Below are 18,353 nucleotides of genomic sequence, written 5' to 3'. Positions count from 1 at the left end.
TACCATGTATACAAATAAACTCAGTATACATACCATGTATGCCAATCAACCCATTATACATACCATGTATGTCAAAATGCCACCCGACATTATACATACCATGTATGCCAATCAACCCATTATACATGCCATGTATGACAATCAACCCATTATGCATACCATGTATACCAATCAACTCATTATAAATACCATGTATACCAATCAACCCATTATGCATACCATGTATACCAATCAAATCGTTATACATACCATGTATACCAATCGACCCATTTTACATACCATGTATGCCAATCAACCCTTTATACATACCATGTATACTAATCAACCCATTATACATACCATGTATGCCAATCAACTCATTATACACACCATGTATACCAAGCAACCCATTATACATACCATGTATACCAATCAACTCATTATACACACCATGTATACCAATCAACCCATTATACATACCATGTATACCAATCAACTCATTATACATACCATGTATACCAATCAACTCATACATACCATGTATACCAATCAACTCATTATACATACCACGTATACCAATCAACTTATTATACATACCATGTATACCAATCAACTCATTATACATATCATGTAGGACAATCAACTCATTATACATACCATGTATACCAATCAACTCATTATACATACCATGTATAACAATCAATTCATTATACATACCATGTATGCCAATCAACTCATTATACATACCATCAGGGTTGTCACCACGCCGGGTGGCGCTACCCAGCTCTCAAAATTTCCGCCCGGTACTTAAGGTCAATTTCAGCCTTACCGCCCGGCACAAATTAGCCTACAGTACCGCCAATAAGTAACTTGGTAAAGATTAGCGCGATTCAGTGCAAAACGCAGCTTATCTGTAATTAACCCCGCTCCTAATAAAGGAACGCTACTTTCCCCGCACTCCAAATAAAGGAACGCAAATTCCCCTCGCTTGCTATTCACCCCCGACACAATGGGAGTGAACCGATCGATACAACGCTATTCATAGCGTGGAGGTAGCGTAAACCGATCGCTTGTAACCAACACACGTTATATGCAATTGTTTATTGTAAACATCCAGAGTAGGCCTACGAGTACGAGTATGAAGTTCACGAACTTTGACTGAAAGAAAGTTTTAAACGAGAATAGTTTCATGTTGAAGGGCAAAACCTTTTTTTACATGTTTATTTTATTCCCCGATATGTTCTGGTTACCAGAAGTAATAAAAAGCAAGAAGGAAACTTCGTGCCTTATCCTTTCGGGGTAACATATCATCTTTAGTAGTAACATTAGGCCTCGCGTTTTGTGTGTAATTAAGGCATATTAGGCTAGGAAACGTTGCACTGAGTACTGTTCGAAAAACATGTCGAGACAAGACTCGGTGCATTGGATACTGTTCGCTGTTTAGCTATGCATGTAGAGACGTTCCACTGCCAATCGTTTCTTGGCGATCTGCCAAGTTTAACTAAGAACAAGTGTTTCACGCACATTGTAAGAATGTTGTACAGTACTGTAGCATGCAAATCATCAGACGACAGCCTGCTGTACCAATGATTTCCCGCGTACACTGCCGTACAGGTAAAATGTGAATTCCTTTTTTGGGGATTTAATGGTCATGCATACTAAATGAGAACAATGTGCATTTGGAACAATAACACTGGGGTGAGTGATGAGGGGCTCTAAATACAAAAAATACCAAAAAACATCCCAGGAAAATTCAGTGATCCACATGAAAAAACAAAGGTATCTCAGGAGAATTTTGAGGATCAAAACCCTTTCTAAATGCAACCATTTTGCATGCAGGCACCATCAGGATTTGATTTTTTTTCAAAAGGGAGGGGGTGTCCCCCTCCCTTTATACCCCTCCCCCAGGACGCGGATCACCACTGTCACAAATTACCCGGCTCTAAAAATGGTCTGGTGACAACCCTGCATACCAATCAACCCATGATACATACCATGTATTCCAATCAACTCATTATGCATACCATGTATACCAACCAACTCATTATACATACTATGTATGCCAATCAACCCATTATGCATACCATGTATGTCAAAATGCCACTCGACATTACATACCATGTATACCAATCAACTCATTTTACATACCATGTATACCAATCAACTCATTATACATACCATGTATACCAATCAACTCATTATACATATTATGTATACCAATCAACTCATTATACATACCATGTATGACAATCAACACATTATACATGCCATGTATGACAATCAACACATTATACATACCATGTATGCCAATAAACCCATTATACATACCATGTATGCCAATCAATTCATTATACATACCATGTATGACAATCAACTCATTATACATACCATGTATACCAATCAACCCATTATGCATACCATGTATGCCAATCAACCCATTATACATACCATGTATACCAATCAACTCATTATACATACCATGTATACAAATCAACTCATTATACATACCATGTATGCCAATCAACTCATTATACATACCATGTATGCCAATCAACCCATTATGCATACCATGTATGTCAAAATGCCACTCGACATTATACATACCATGTATGCCAATCAACCCATTATACATGCCATGTATGCCAATCAGCCCATTATACATACCATGTATGCCAATCAACCCATTATACATACCATGTATGCCAATCAACCCATTATACATACCATGTATGTCAAAATGCCACCCGACATACATACCATGTATGCCAATCAACCCATTATACATGCCATGTATGCCAATCAACCCATTATACATACCATGTATGCCAATCAACCCATTATACATACCATGTATGCCAATCAACTCATTATACATACCATGTATGCCAATCAACTCATTATAAATACCATGTATACCAATCAACCAATTATACATACCATGTATACCAATCAACCCATTATACATACCATGTATGCCAATCAACCCATTAACCATACCATGTATGCCAATCAATTCATTATAAATACCATGTATGACAATCAACTCATTATAAATGCCATGTATACCAATCAACCCATATACATACCATGTATGCCAATCAACCCATTATACATACCATGTATGCCAATCAACTCATTATACACACCATGTATACCAATCAACCCATTATACATACCATGTATACCAATCAACTCATTATACATACCAATCAACTCATTATACATACCATGTATACCAATCAACACATTATACATACCATGTATGCCAATCAACCCATTATACACACCATGTATGCCAATCAACCCATTATACATACCATGTGTGCCAATCAACTCATTATAAATACCATGAATACCAACCAACCCATTATACATACTATGTATACCAATCAACCCATTATACATACCATGTATACCAATCAACCCATTATACATACCATGTATGACAATCAATTCATTATACATACCATGTATGACAATCAACTCATTACACATACCATGTATACCAATCAACCCATTATGCATACCATGTATGCCAATCAACCCATTATACATACCATGTATACCAATCAACTCATTATACATACCATGTATACAAATCAACTCATTATACATACCATGTATGCCAATCAACTCAGTATAAATACCATGTATGCCAATCAACTCATTATACATACCATGTATGCCAATCAACTCATTATACACACCATGTATACCAATCAACCCATGATACATACCATGTATACCAATCAACTCATCATACATACCATGTATACCAATCAACCCATTATGCATACCATGTATGCCAATCAACCCATTATACATAACATGTATACCAATCAACTCATTATACATACCATGTATACAAATAAACTCATTATACATACCATGTATACCAATCAACTCAGTATACATACCATGTATGCCAATCAACCCATTATGCATACCATGTATGTCAAAATGCCACCCGACATTATACATAACATGTATGCCAATCAACCCATTATACATGCCTTGTATGCCAATCAACCCATTATACATACCATGTATGCCAATCAACCCATTATACACACCATGTATGCCAATCAACCCATTATACATACCATGTATGCCAATCAATTCATTATAAATACCATGTATGACAATCAACTCATTATGCATACCATGTATGACAATCAGCCCATTATACATACCATGTATGCCAATCAACCCATTATACATACCATGTATGCCAATCAACTCATACACACCATGTATACCAATCAACCCATTATACATACCATGTATACCAATCAACTCATTATACATACCATGTATACCAATCAACTCATTATACATACCATGTATACCAATCAACACATTATACATACCATGTATGCCAATCAACCCATTATACACACCATGTATGCCAATCAACCCATTATACATACCATGTGTGCCAATCAACTCATTATAAATACCATGAATACCAATCAACCCATTATACATACCATGTATACCAATCAACCCATTATACATACCATGTATGCCAATCAACCCATTATACATACCATGTATGCCAATCAACTCATTATACACACCATGTATACCAATCAACCCATTATACATACCATGTATACCAATCAACTCATTATACATACCACGTATACCAATCAACCCATTATACATACCATGTATACCAATCAACACATTATACATACCATGTATGCCAATCAACCCATTATACACACCATGTATGCCAATCAACCCATTATACATACCATGTGTGCCAATCAACTCATTATAAATACCATGAATACCAATCAACCCATTATACATACAATGTATGCCAATCAACCCATTATACATACCATGTATGCCAATCAACCCATTATACATACCATATGTGCCTATCAACCCATTATACATACCATGTACAGTATATCTATCAACCCAATATGTATGCCAATCAATTCATTACACAGCATAACAACATAACTCACATTAGCACAAAGCTTAAACATTTTATATGTCATGCTGACCCGCCCCCCCCCCCAATACAAAGAAAAAGGGAGTGGATAAACTTAGTTATTGAATTTATGGTACTGTAAGTAAATAATATAGCACATAAGTAGCCAGTGAATGAACCATCATAGCATATTGCGACAATGAAATATGGAATACTGTTACCTTTATAAATCAACAATGAAGAAAAATCAGTATTGAAAATATGGTCATAAGGGGAAGGGTGGAACAGAATAATACCACTAAATGATACAAACCCATCTATGACCATTATCTTAGAGATCTCACAAAAACAAGGAAAGTCCTCTCTACTGGAACGTCAGTGTTAGGTATTACATCAATTTTAGACTTTAGTAGATATACATCTGATCTTACAAACAATGTTCATTACTATAACAAACTCTATAAAACATAGAAAGTAGGGATGCACCGGATCCAAATTTTTGGATCCGGCCGGAACCGGATTTTGCCGGATAGTACATGAAATCCGGCCGGATAAAATCCGGCCGGAACCGGATTTTTTTAAACAAAAGAAAATCATTAATAGGAAGTAGAAGTATGAAACAAGGAGCAAATCTTAGGTGAGGTATACGCATATTATAAAGAAGGTGAAATTAAGACCCCATTTATGAGATTAAATATGACTTGAAGTGGTGTAATCTACATTCTTTAATAAAATAACTACAATATAATTGTTGACAAGCTTGATACAGTACAGTATGTAAATTTTTTTGCTGGAAAAATACTGCATACTACCTATGAAGTTTGTTTTAAAACGGGAAGCTACATTTCACAAATCTCATACTTTATACTGAATAAAAAGGTTATTTAATTGTTGTAATAACACTACTATCTGGATTTAGAATTGTCTTTTATTATTCATTATTTGGTAACAAATTTTTACACTGCAATATTATCTGTAAAATAAAAAATAAAAAGCATTGTATCTTTCCAGAAGTGGAGAAACTTCTTATCTATCTTTTATCTATCCTTTAAAATGGAATTGAATGTTCATAAGAGCACTTAATGATTTAGGTTTTTCATGAACTTTTAGGAACTTTCATGGTAACAAGAGATATCCAAGAGAATGCCAACAATAATGGGAAAGTAAAGATTCAATGGAACAGTATTTTGACTGATAAGTATATATGGTCTAATTTAACTGCACAATATTAAACTGATGAAGGCTGCAAGAAATGATTTCACTGCAAACTGTATTTGTTGTATATAGCTTCGTATTATTACAGTAGTTGTATTATTTTGGTTGATCTTTAGAAACAGTGGGTCAGACCATCGAGAAAATTAAATTAAACATGTTAAACCTAATTTTTCCATACTTTGAATGTTTTTATTAATTTTTGGAAATAGTTTACATTTATATAAGTTAATACCAACACCTATTTAAGGAATAATTCAGGCCAGATTTTGAAAAAGATCCGGCCGGATTTTGAAAATTATCCGGCCGGAACCGGAACCGGATAATTTCTCACTATCCGGCCGGATAGTCCGGCCAGACCGGATATCCGGTGCATCCCTAATAGAAAGTCTATTGCCATGACTATTATCTAACATTTTCTAGCAGATTCGATACTATGTGACTGTGCTATACAATATTAACGATATAATTATTTGTAATTATAAGGAGACTGAGCTCTCAAAGTTGTAAAACAAAAAATTGCTTAGTGTAATATATTTATTCAATTGATCATATTATGGATGAAATCAAGGTATATTTGTTTCCACTGAGTGATTCTGATGGAATCAATATGACATCTGTGTTTAGGGCTAAGGAGCTGAATAGGCTTTGGTCATTCAATGCACAAATCATACACAGCAATACAGCAGTCAACAAACTGTGAATAGAAAAATTGTAGCTTGAAACAGAGCACCATACCAATGTACCAAGAATTGAAAACAAACATGTTGTGCATTTCAAACAACATGAAAATTAATATAGTGACCTTTATCTGTCATATCTTGTTAACCAAAGAGGAAAATCTACATCTCAGGTGCTGATAACATCTACTTTGGTAAATCTGTCACTAAGTGAAGTTGTATCAAAACAATTTGTGCCGTCATTTGTCATCGTTTGTAGGAATGATTTGTTGCTTATTTAAAAAAAAAAAAAATGCAAATTTTGTACACACAGAAATATACAGTTTTAAAGCACTGATTACTACTGTACTGACCACTAATATACTGACTACTACTGTAAGTTATGCAAACAGACCACATTGGGCAAGAAAACACAACATTCAATTTCTTATTTCATCACCCACCCCATTGCGCCATTTTGCCTTCCATGAATGTAAAACATGCTTTGTCAGTTTGAAGAAAGAAATTGAAGACATTATGAGAAATAAATGAGACAAATTACAAACAATAACACATGATCTGCAACAACGTCATCAAATAATATTACAGAAGCAATTGTAAAAAACCTTCCTCTCATCAACCCCCTAATTCTGTGTATTTTCCTCTTAAATTAGAATAACCCTACCCCCTCCCCCCCCACACACACACACACACACACTCACCAACCTCCAGTTATAGAGCAAAACAATACCCTCCCTTTCAAAAAGCAACTCTAACATATATTTTAATTTAACGATTGTTTTTTTATTTCTTAATCCTGACAGCTGACAATTTCAGTTGTTTTAAATCTATTTGATATCTAGTTGAAATCTATCAGTAAAAAAAAAGAAAATGAATCTAAACGAGTTTATATTCAATAAATATTCCAAAAGGCTCACAAAATGGCAAAAGAATAATTTCTGAGTGAAATATATGAAATAATACAAGAAGATAATGCTACCAATGGTATGAAATAGTAGAAACACTGTAAAACTTTAAACATAGAATGGACAGAATAATTAAATTCAAACCAACTGCTGTTCTTTTACTAATAAAATCCAACATTCTTCACTGGGTGGTGTAGGAGGAGAGTTGCCAGGTGATGCCAGACTACCAAGAGATGTGCACAGCTCTTGCCAGTAGTAAGGGGGTGGGGGAAGGGGGGTAGATGTATATATTTATGTGACATTCATGTGTTTCCAACTACTGTAAATGTGTGAAGGATGTTGAATTTAAGCCATGATGGTACCATGACTTGCAAAATGGTGCCAGGTTATATTAAGAAGAGTAAACATGGTCAAAATAGCTTATCAAGAGTACCACCTACCCTCCTCCCCCCTTCCACCTACCACAGATCAAACCAACAGAAACTGGACTCAAAGTCCTAGTCTCTTACTAGACTATAATAATGAAAAATTAAAGAGGGTTGGTAACACAGCAAGAAGGATGAAGCTATCCACCCAAACTTGCTGGCTGCAATTATTCTCATATTGATCTCAACAAGAGTATTACATTTAGTGCCAGAAATATGGAATTCTTTATTCATTACTTAAACTTGTGAAGTTTAAAGTTACAATGTGTTTTAGAGGTACACCGCAGGACTCATTTCCATTTAACAACATAACCATGGATGATGGAGTTCTAGTAATGTTGTAATGAAACTCATGACATCATTGATGCTTGTCTAACTGGCTTTTACCTTCACTTTCCATGATTACTGAGTTGTGTAGAGCCTGGTACATCCTGTTATGTAGTGTTGTGAATATTGGTCACATGCAAGGCAAACAAATGATGAAATATGTATAAATTATTTCAGCAGTTATAGATCTATAATAGTTCAGAGGTCAACAGGTGACCAGATTGCATGGAGGCAGTCTCGCTATTAATGGTATTATTCATATTGATTTACCTATTGTTAGACTTTGTGACAACAGTTAATACTTTCAGGAGAGGGAAGTTGGGGGTGGGGGGAGGGGCTGTGGGTCAGTGCACAATACTCCTTAAGAAGGGTAGTGTTGTCTCCCAGTCTCCTTTACATACATCAGCTGTTTCTATCATGAATTATATATTCAAGGTTTAATGATAGAAGTATAAAGAGAAATTTATTTTTGTAGTGGGAGGGGGTAAAATGTTATGTTGTCCAGAGGAGGGATAAAGGGGTAAAGGGGAGTGCTGTCACTGCACTCTTTAAGATATTTGTAAGAAACGAAGGGTACTTAGATGCAAAACAGGTGCTATGTTTGTCACTCTTGAAACAATCTTGAAGATTTTATCAGCTGTGTATGTTGTACTGCATATACATGTTATATCTTTATACACTGTACTTCAGAAATTTCTGTAAAAGTAGTCTCCCTGCATGCTATGGATCACCATCCCGCCCCCCTCATCCTTGAATTTATTCTGGGGATTAAAGTCCCCACAAATAACGCATAACACATGGTTGCAACCCTGCTGTACCCTCTGTCTAGATGCCAATGTATACAACATTACATGAGTGTAATTTAGAGCAATTTCCTGCAAGCAATGCAAAGAGTTAAATGAGTAAAATGTCAACTAGGATAGCACTGAACATGGCACCCAGCCTGTAGTGGCAATTTCCTAATGCTACTTCCTCTCTAAACTGTACTCCAATATCCTGCTCTCAAAGCACTGGTATTGTCAGTACAAACAGTTCCTAACCTTGATCTGATAGAAACATGATATTCATACTGCTCGTACTGACAATACAAGTGCTCTGAAGCAGGACTAAAGTATAGAAAAAATTATCCCAACTGGGTGGTGGCACCCCATGGCGTCATGCATATTCAAAGTTATTTAAAGCTATCACTACTGGCAATATTAGTTATATGGGGATGTAAGGGCTAAAGATAGGGATAGGGATTCTCCCGGCATCTCCTACCAGTAATTCATTCAATCTCATCTGATTTATTGTATTAATTTGTGTCAAAACAATACCAAGATTACAGGTGGCAATGCACAACTTCAAAGACTTGATACTTTCAAACACATCATTGATCAGACCAAGGTACATACTAGAAAAACTGAGCTTGCCTGGCATGTGGGCAATCATTATTTTCTACAAAAGTTGAAGTTTTCTGATTAACTGTTAATTGAGGTACCTATCAGTAGCTGTCTCCACTTTAGAGAAATCTTCCATCCAACACTGCATACTACAATATAGTAATTGTGTTTAGTAAAGTTTGTTAGCTCTACACAATTAAACAAGTGGAATCTTAAAAAGGGCATCTGATGTTATTTATAGAACTACTAACGCCAGCTGTCTTCACGTACATATAGCCTGTAGATTTGATCAAAGTATCCAACACAACCCATTACCATTTCACTAACTGACTGTTGATAAATGATTTTGTAAAGACTCATGAGACTCACATCCACAAAGGAAGTTATGTCAGCAGTGATGTGTTCCCGCTTGACTTTCTCTTTCACTTTCTTAAAGGAAATGTACTGAAGAAATGTTGAAAACTGTAACACCTGGAGGTTAAAGAGAAAATACAAAATAAATCAACTTTCCATTCACTAGAAATTATCAAGGTGAAAATTCATCACATCTGTGATCATTTTGTAACAGAGATCAACTTCTTTCCTTGTGTCATATTAATAAGTATATATGAATATTTTAGCTGTATTCTCAGGGCAGCATATATATTGTATTCTATTTCTGTTTTTATCTTTGGGTTTGTTGGACTGCCCTAGCTAACAGCACAGCACTAATATTATCATTTAAAGCACCTTTGCCTCTATCTTAAAGCTGCTTTTTAGGAATATGTTTTGCATCTGAGACAATCAATACAATTAGTTATTTATAACACTTGTAGTGGTAATAATATTTTGAACCCCCCACACCACACCCAACAAAAAACAACTTTTGACAATTGCTGGATAATGAAATAATGTACATCTTAGACAGAGCACATTAAGAGAATCCTTCAACACTATTGGACAATGGCTAAGAATGGAATTCTGAATTACTTTGGTTTTTACTCTGAGGATATGCATATGGTCGAGATGCTACATGTATATCTTGAATTACTGACAACATATGCACACAGCACAGTAAACCAACCAAAGACTTCCACTTGTAATCCCTTAGTATATAGCTCATTGGCAAATGGCATAAAGACTAGATTATCTTCAGATCTAAATTTGACATCAATTTTCTTGGGTTTTGGATGCACTGAGAGGGGAAGGGTAGGAAAGGAATTGATAAGCAATACAATACAATGTATGGCATACCGTGCCTAATATATGGTGTTTGTATGTTAGATTGAGACCTTAATCTTCCCTTAGGCCCTTAGGGAGTTAATTGATCAAGCAAGTCTCTGCTCCACCAGGATTAGGCAGTAACAAAATCACTTTCTACCAAGACTCAAATCTAATTATCACTACAACCCGGCCTACCAGTCCTGCTGTACACTAATTGTACACTTACCATCACCATCAGCATATTATAAACCATTATGTGCAAGATCCGCATCATGTGACCCCCAAAGATCATCTCAAGACTGATTAATCCACATTTACCTACAGTAATGAGGAGATAAAGACAAAGACAATAAGAATAATCAGTTGTCACTAATTCTATATTGACAATATATGAACTGATATTTCTTAATGTAAACATTAAAAAACATTGTTATTGAGTTTACCTTTTATTTACTCAACATTTATTATATTGCTCACAGATATACAAGCTAATGCTAAAATGACTTATGTCTCTGAAACAACTCAATAGTTTCAAATTCATTTATTTTATTGTAAGGTGCTTTTTATTTTCAAGTTGAATATATTTTTAAATTTATCCATAAACAAGACAATAGGGTAAACATGGTAACATGTTTACAATCCTTTGGATTAGACTAAATTGATCAGCACACTTTCTAATTTGGTACTTTTAGCATTATTTGGTGCAGCAGGCCAATGAAGTTCTAATTTTGTTACTTTGAAGTCGAGCAAAGGTAGGCTTGATTACTGGTCTGGATTGCTTTTGTCAAACAATTGGAATACCAGTGTAAAGCAGAGGATGCTCTAGTATATAAATGTTGTTGTTTTTGCATTAACAACTGTCCCAGTAACTTCATTTCCACCTTTTCCAATAGAAATCAACCTGATGCCCCCGCTCCCCAAACACAAAGTTATAACAGAATTATGCAATAACTTTAAGACCATTCAAAGAATAAGATTTCAGATGACATAACATGCTAAATCCTACAAGAACTTGTCATATTGTGTTGAATGATCTTCTGTGATAGAATCATAAACTGTTGCTTGTCATAGTGCAATACTCAAAACCTAGCATTATCCACGACAACTATTTAATATGATGGGATGGGTGGACCTTTTCTTAAATTACATAATATCCATTCAACCTGGAGACAGTGACAATAGAAAGCCTTCATTAGCATTACATGCTCACACAGAAATGAAACTGTTTCATAATGAAACAATGTGTGTCTAATGACCATTAAAATTGGTCAGATTTGAAAGATTAGAGATGTACTTGGAATCAGAATTTCATCTTCTTGAAACCTACAATTATGGTACAATTTGTAGAGATAATGCTACAATTAGAGAAACACTGGTACAAAGAGGTCTCACAGAACCCCTGAGTTTAAGACACAACCTTTAGCAGTATTCTAACTAGATTGTTTATATGCTATGTCTTGGTTGGCAGTGATTGGAATTGATGGGGTTGGGGGGGGGGGAGGGGTGCTGGATGGAAGACATTCTGGTGTGGAAATTTTCCTTGAAGGATTATCTGATACGTCATGGAGTAAAAATATCCAATTAAACACTTATATTCTCATGTAGGAGGGGGATGGGTGGGTGGATGTAGTAAGAATCAGGTGGTGGACCATAAAATCATTACCCTGCTCATGTATACTGTACACATTTCATCCAAGAGCTGTAATCCGGATATGAAAGTGGTAAACCCCTTAAAAGGGCGATCTCAGGACTGAATAACTCCAGTTTACCTGATGATGAGAAAAAACAAAATGCATTTGGTCATCAGTTATAATGTTATTATTCATGTAAATTGTCATCACCCGGTCTGCAAGTTAGCAGCATTCTATCATGTAACATTGTCAAACACAGAACACAGCTATTATAAACATATGGTATGCTACTGTAGTTTCAAAATAATTTGCTCCATTATAATTATAATAACAATGTTTAGAAACTAATGCAACTCGTGAGGAGATAATTGTATCTAATTTAGTGTGTCAGCTTGCGTGGATAGGTGTTTTTATATTCATTTTCTTCATTTAATGGCACTAGGCCCCTGGAGACTGCATTGCTTACATTGACCTAGTTACACCACACTCTGGGGGGTCTCTTTCCAGATTTTAGATCACCAAAGATTTATAGAGTACCCTGTTCAGCTGGTCAATGGCTATCCAATATGGTAATTTCTTTCCACATATTTGGCAAATGAAGCACTTGTAACCTCCAAATTTTGAGTTAAACAAGTTTTGAGATTATAAAGTAAAATTTGGACTTGTGAGGTTAAAAAAGGTCAGAATTTTGACTTTTTAAGTCAAAATCTTGAGATAAAAAAGGCAAAATTTTGAAATTTGGTGACACAAGTTATTTTTTCTTATCTGTGTCCCTATTAAGCCACCTTACTCAAGTCGTTGAAGTTAGATCAATTTTGAGACGAACATATTTTGCAAAACCAACTGCAGTGACTGGCTGAGCAATGTTTAAAATTAAACAAGCACAAGTGACAATTCTGTATTAACAGCTGTATATACTCAGATGAGTAGGAAGTATTTCCAATTGTGTTCTGTGTCACAACCCGTTCTGGGATAACCCCCTCAAGTATTTTATTGATTGCTTTATGTGTTTAGTTAATTGGATGCTAATTATTTAGCCATGGTTTTGTGCATCCTTAAGCATTACGTAATCATTTCTTTGTTAACGAGTATCGGAATTCCGTCGGCATCGGGTATAAATAGAACAGTAAAGCCACGTGATCTCTCTTTTCAATCTCGGTCTTGAACCGAAAGCAAAACCATGGCAAAAGAGGCAGGGAAGAAGCTAAATTAAAGCTTGAACGAGGAGGAAAAGCAAGAGAACGTGAAACTAAGAAAAGGAAAAGGCCGACGCTCGTATAGAAAGAATTAAGGAATATTCATTTGTAATAACCATACACGTTGACAGAACCCTCAACGAACAAAACTAGGACCATAAGAAGGAAAGGATGCCATATGAAGAATAGAAGTTAACACGTTTAAAAGGATATATATAGAATATGATGACTTTTTATTGTTCTATGTAACCGCTATTAATTTTCTTGTTGTTGTTAGTAATTATATTGAACCTCTGAAACTCATATACTCTCTCAGTCTGTCTTTACGCAGTTGTCGACTGCTCTCTTGAAAAGAATCCGTGACACTCTGTTTAAAGTGGCTGGACTTACAAGGGTACAGCAAAGCTCTCCTAATCTTCAGTATTTTCACATAATTTCTGGAATCTGCTAGCAATTTTGAGCACATGAGGACATGTCAGGAATAGAAATACTTAATCTGATTTTACTCTGTGTAATATATATCTGAGCCCTAGCCAGGTGCTTCAGAAGCTCTGTAACATATTTGAAACTTCGTGTCCTCTTCTACTAAGTTTAAAGCATGTAAATACTTGTTAGAGAGAAAAATGTAATTTCTATGAAGTATAAATGTAAGCCCTGGTGGGAGTCCCTGCCAGGGACTTCAGCTGATGCATTTTCACTTTGCAGATATTTAATGTTCTCTGATAGTGATTTTGCAGCCCTAGTGGAGCCCATGGGGGGGGGGGGTGGCAGTGCTCACCACCCTAATGGATGCCAGTGCTTGTATACGTATGTCTTTGAATGCCCTCTAAATGTGTTTATTTTAAACAGTATTTAGCTCTCAAATATATGCAAGGAAGAAATGTTGTCATGATATGATATTGATAACGAGTGGCAGAGGAATTTTACTTCCTTAACTATGCTTACTAGCCAGCAGTTTGGTGAATCAAGTCACAACAAACAAGATGTATATACAGTACTTCATTCTTACCGTTCCTACAGTAAACATTCTCTGGGTCAAGAAGTGTACAGTAGGATACTGAAAGAGGCTTGATAGGTTTATAGGTCCTGATCTCCTCTATCCACTACAGTCTCTGTCATCATCTTCACTAGAGGGTTTCTTCCTACAGTTGAATTATTACATCATGGAGCCGTTCGAGCCTCAGTGACTTCTAAATCAAAGTGAAACACTATCATGAAATCAAATTAGTTATTCAGAAATTTCAGAAGACTTCAGAAACAAAAGGATACTCACAGCAAAGAAAAACAAATAGTAGCAGTTCAACATTGATCCAATCATTGATCATTTCAATTTAGTGATTATACAGTATTACAGAATACAGTGTTTGGTTTCTGAAGCTTTCTGAAAGTTCTTAGGAGCTTTTGCATTCAGATAGCAAAGTGACCACCACAGCTGTTTTTGTGGGCAATCAACTTCACATGTTAATATAATGATCAACGTATTTGAAGGAGGAAACCTCCCCTTCAACTTGTTACCAACTATAACAGGCTAGCATCACCAAATTTCAGCTATTCCTACATTGTGCTGAGCCTATAGGTCACGGGTTATGCTGGATTTTGCGGTAGTATTGAATATTGTAACTAAAACCATTGGACTAGGCCTAAGTTAGGCTGCACTTTTCTTATATGACTAGAAACGACCTAAGCCATAACTTCAACGTTACATATGATATCCCTGTCTTTGTAGGTACATAGCCTAATATTATGAAAGGAACACAAGACATACGTCTTTGAAAATTGCAATATACTCTGTTTCTTTCAGTATCATGTTCACCATCTGTAATATGCTGCAATATCTTCATATTTAGTAAGCCAGTTCTAGAAGCTTCGCCTGCTTCGGGAAATCACACCAAACAAACCGGGAAGTACTACAACCATGTTCTTCAAACGCTGCTTTACACTGTGTCGTGCATGGTTTGTTTGGATTTTGAAAATGAGACTTGTTCAAGTCGTTTCCATTGGCCACTAGGGAAATTCCCCTCTTTTCAGATAAATGATCAATCTTCCAATTCAAATAATAGCAATTTACAACAACAAAAATGGCAAATTCGTTAGATCTAAGAGTGAGGACTTCAACAATATGCTGCAAAAAGTAAATTCATCATTTACACCTCGACAATTTTCCGGTAATGATGCGTTCATAGAATCCTCTACAGCAGCTTGAAAGTGTTTACGTGTTTTGGGTCACATAGGTCTTGTGGAAAATATAAAAAAAATACTTCGTTATTAAACTGCAAATCATCAAATTACAATTAAGACGGCCTTTTAACTATTCACAACAGATCTTCCGAAGTCCAAACATAAAAAGGGGTCCGGCACAAAATATATAATGAAAACGCAATATGCAAATAATGAAAACAAATATGATGGTCGTGACTTTCCAATGAGTAAAGCAAAGATAAGAGGCGATGTAAGTTCCAATGAAAACGCGTACTATAGTAGTAGTAGTAGTAAGTTGAGTCTCGTCTATCCGACATGCTCAGTGATTAACCTCGTACTATCGCGTACTATAGTAGTAGTAGTAAGTTGAGTCTCGTCTATCCGACATGCTCAGTGATTAACCTCGTACTATCGCGTACTATAGTAGTAGTAGTAGTAAGTTGAGTCTCGTCTATCCGACATGCTCAGTGATTAACCTCGTACTATCGCGTACTATCGACTAGCGAAATCTATCGTGATAGTATTGCGTCACTATGTGAAGCGTATTCTATAGTTTGTGTTAACATATTGTTTACTTATTGTTATTATGACGTCACACATGGCTCGCGTTTTGGTGGTTTGCTCTGTGGTGTGGGGGCTATGAATAACGCGTTATTAGAAGCGTATACAGATGTTTTGTTTTAAATGATTCGGTTTGTGGGGTAGAAGACACCCAAACTGGTACAGATTGGTTGAGTGCCCATTTGCATGTGCTCATCTGCATATCAGCTTGGTACTCAACCAATCAAGAGTTGGGTGAGGGGTTAGCTATAAGTTTGGACCAATCAGGTTCAAGGGCAGAGCGTGTGCCCTGTGCATCGCGTCGTAATTTGTTATTGTAGAATCCGGCGGGGGTTTAAGTGTCTCCTAAAGACGTATCGGGGAGTTTAAGTTTATCTCCCGAAGCCTACAGACGTATAACAGAGGGCTCCGTAGTATATCTTTATGATCAGCATTTATGCCTGTGCATTTTAATTATCCCAAGTTATCAGTAAACGAACTCACACGATGTGTTGTTTGTGTATTGTTACGAAGTGTGAGTCATGTAAAGTTGCAGTGCTACTGCGCGTGTGCGTGTTTGTGCGATTGTGCGTGCGTGCGTGAGTATGTGTGAGTAGCAAACCAAAGTTATAGTTATATTCAGAGTTAATAAAAAGGAAGACGAGATGAAAGTATTTTGGTTTTTCAACATTAATCAGAAAATTTCCAAATTATAGACTTGGATATAAGTCGGGGGTGGGGTGGGCAATGTTGCATTCAGCTTAGAAGAAGGCCACTTCTACAGGTGTACACCCTTCCCCGCCCCCTCACGACTTTAAAAAAACAGTATTCATAGGCAAAACTGCATGGTGTATGGAGCCAATTTTAGACCTAATTGGTAGTGTAATTATGCCTCGGAGTGCACCATGTAACATCAATTTTCAAAACAATTTCAGGGGACGGGGCTGCTGTGATTTGCCTTTAACAAGCCAACGACCACACCTCCTCCGCTTTTACATTCTTCTTTCCACTCTGGCCTTTCCATAATAGTGTAGGCCCTACCTAAGTCAGTTGGGATCCCCCCTCCCTTGAAATCATCTGCTATTAAAATGTGGTACATGACTACATGAAAGTAACATGCTATAATGTGTACCTCTTTGTCAGACATTATTGTGTATAAGAATAATAACTGGTTGGGCAACATGTCCACCTAACGGCTATGTATAATTTAACCGTAATTCTCAACATTAAACTAGTTTTTGTAAATATTAAACCTCTTCGATTTATTTCGACCTCTTTAGTTCCCTCCACGTAAAATGTCGATTTCTTGTTGTTTAAAACTTAAACTTTTAAAATGTCGACTTATCATCTAAAAATATTGGCGCTTTATCTCAAACTTGTACGTTTCTCTCGAAATTGCCATTGCATTTCTCGAAGTCAAGATTTCTTTCTAATTTAAATTTCAACTATTTATCCCAAATAGAAAACTTTTCTTGCCGAGGATGGTACTAAGCAAAAAGGGACACAAAAAAAAAAGGGGGGGGGCTACATGAATTGACTATTAACATTATTGGTGAAATGTCGACATAGTATTTTGATTTGAGCAATAACGAGGTACGTGAAAAGACAAAACATCGTTTGCTTGCTTGACACTCTCTTTGCTGGTGCAATGATTCAGCTGAATAATCCAACACTGACATGGAGTGGAATTAATTACAAAGGTGGTTGGGTGGGGGGGGGGGGATGA

General features: G+C 36.1%; 1 protein-coding gene and 1 long non-coding RNA gene across 6 annotated transcripts in view; one reads left to right on the top strand and one right to left on the bottom strand.

Annotated features, from left to right (window-relative positions):
* LOC139977749 (uncharacterized) overlaps window positions 1-18,353 on the top strand; it is a 90,370-nt gene that overhangs the window by 18,729 nt on the left and 53,288 nt on the right. The window lies entirely within an intron of this gene.
* Window positions 7,510-17,270, bottom strand: LOC139977845 (uncharacterized). Of its 5 annotated transcripts, none has more exons than XR_011796718.1 (5): window positions 15,654-17,270; window positions 14,898-15,075; window positions 12,725-12,830; window positions 11,288-11,379; window positions 7,510-10,329 (listed from the first exon to the last, which is right to left on the bottom strand). It is a non-coding gene; the product is annotated as an uncharacterized lncRNA (long non-coding RNA). The 5 variants fall into 5 exon arrangements; XR_011796716.1 differs by having other exon boundaries at window positions 14,898-15,078; window positions 15,654-17,268; XR_011796717.1 differs by lacking the exon at window positions 15,654-17,270 and having other exon boundaries at window positions 7,510-8,580; window positions 10,228-10,329; window positions 14,898-15,205.

Source organism: Apostichopus japonicus, chromosome 12 (genome assembly GCF_037975245.1).
Source record: "Apostichopus japonicus isolate 1M-3 chromosome 12, ASM3797524v1, whole genome shotgun sequence".
Lineage (NCBI taxonomy): Eukaryota > Metazoa > Echinodermata > Holothuroidea > Aspidochirotida > Stichopodidae > Apostichopus > Apostichopus japonicus.
Note: the sequence above shows the minus strand (reverse complement) of the source record. Positions and strands in the feature narration are given on the sequence as shown.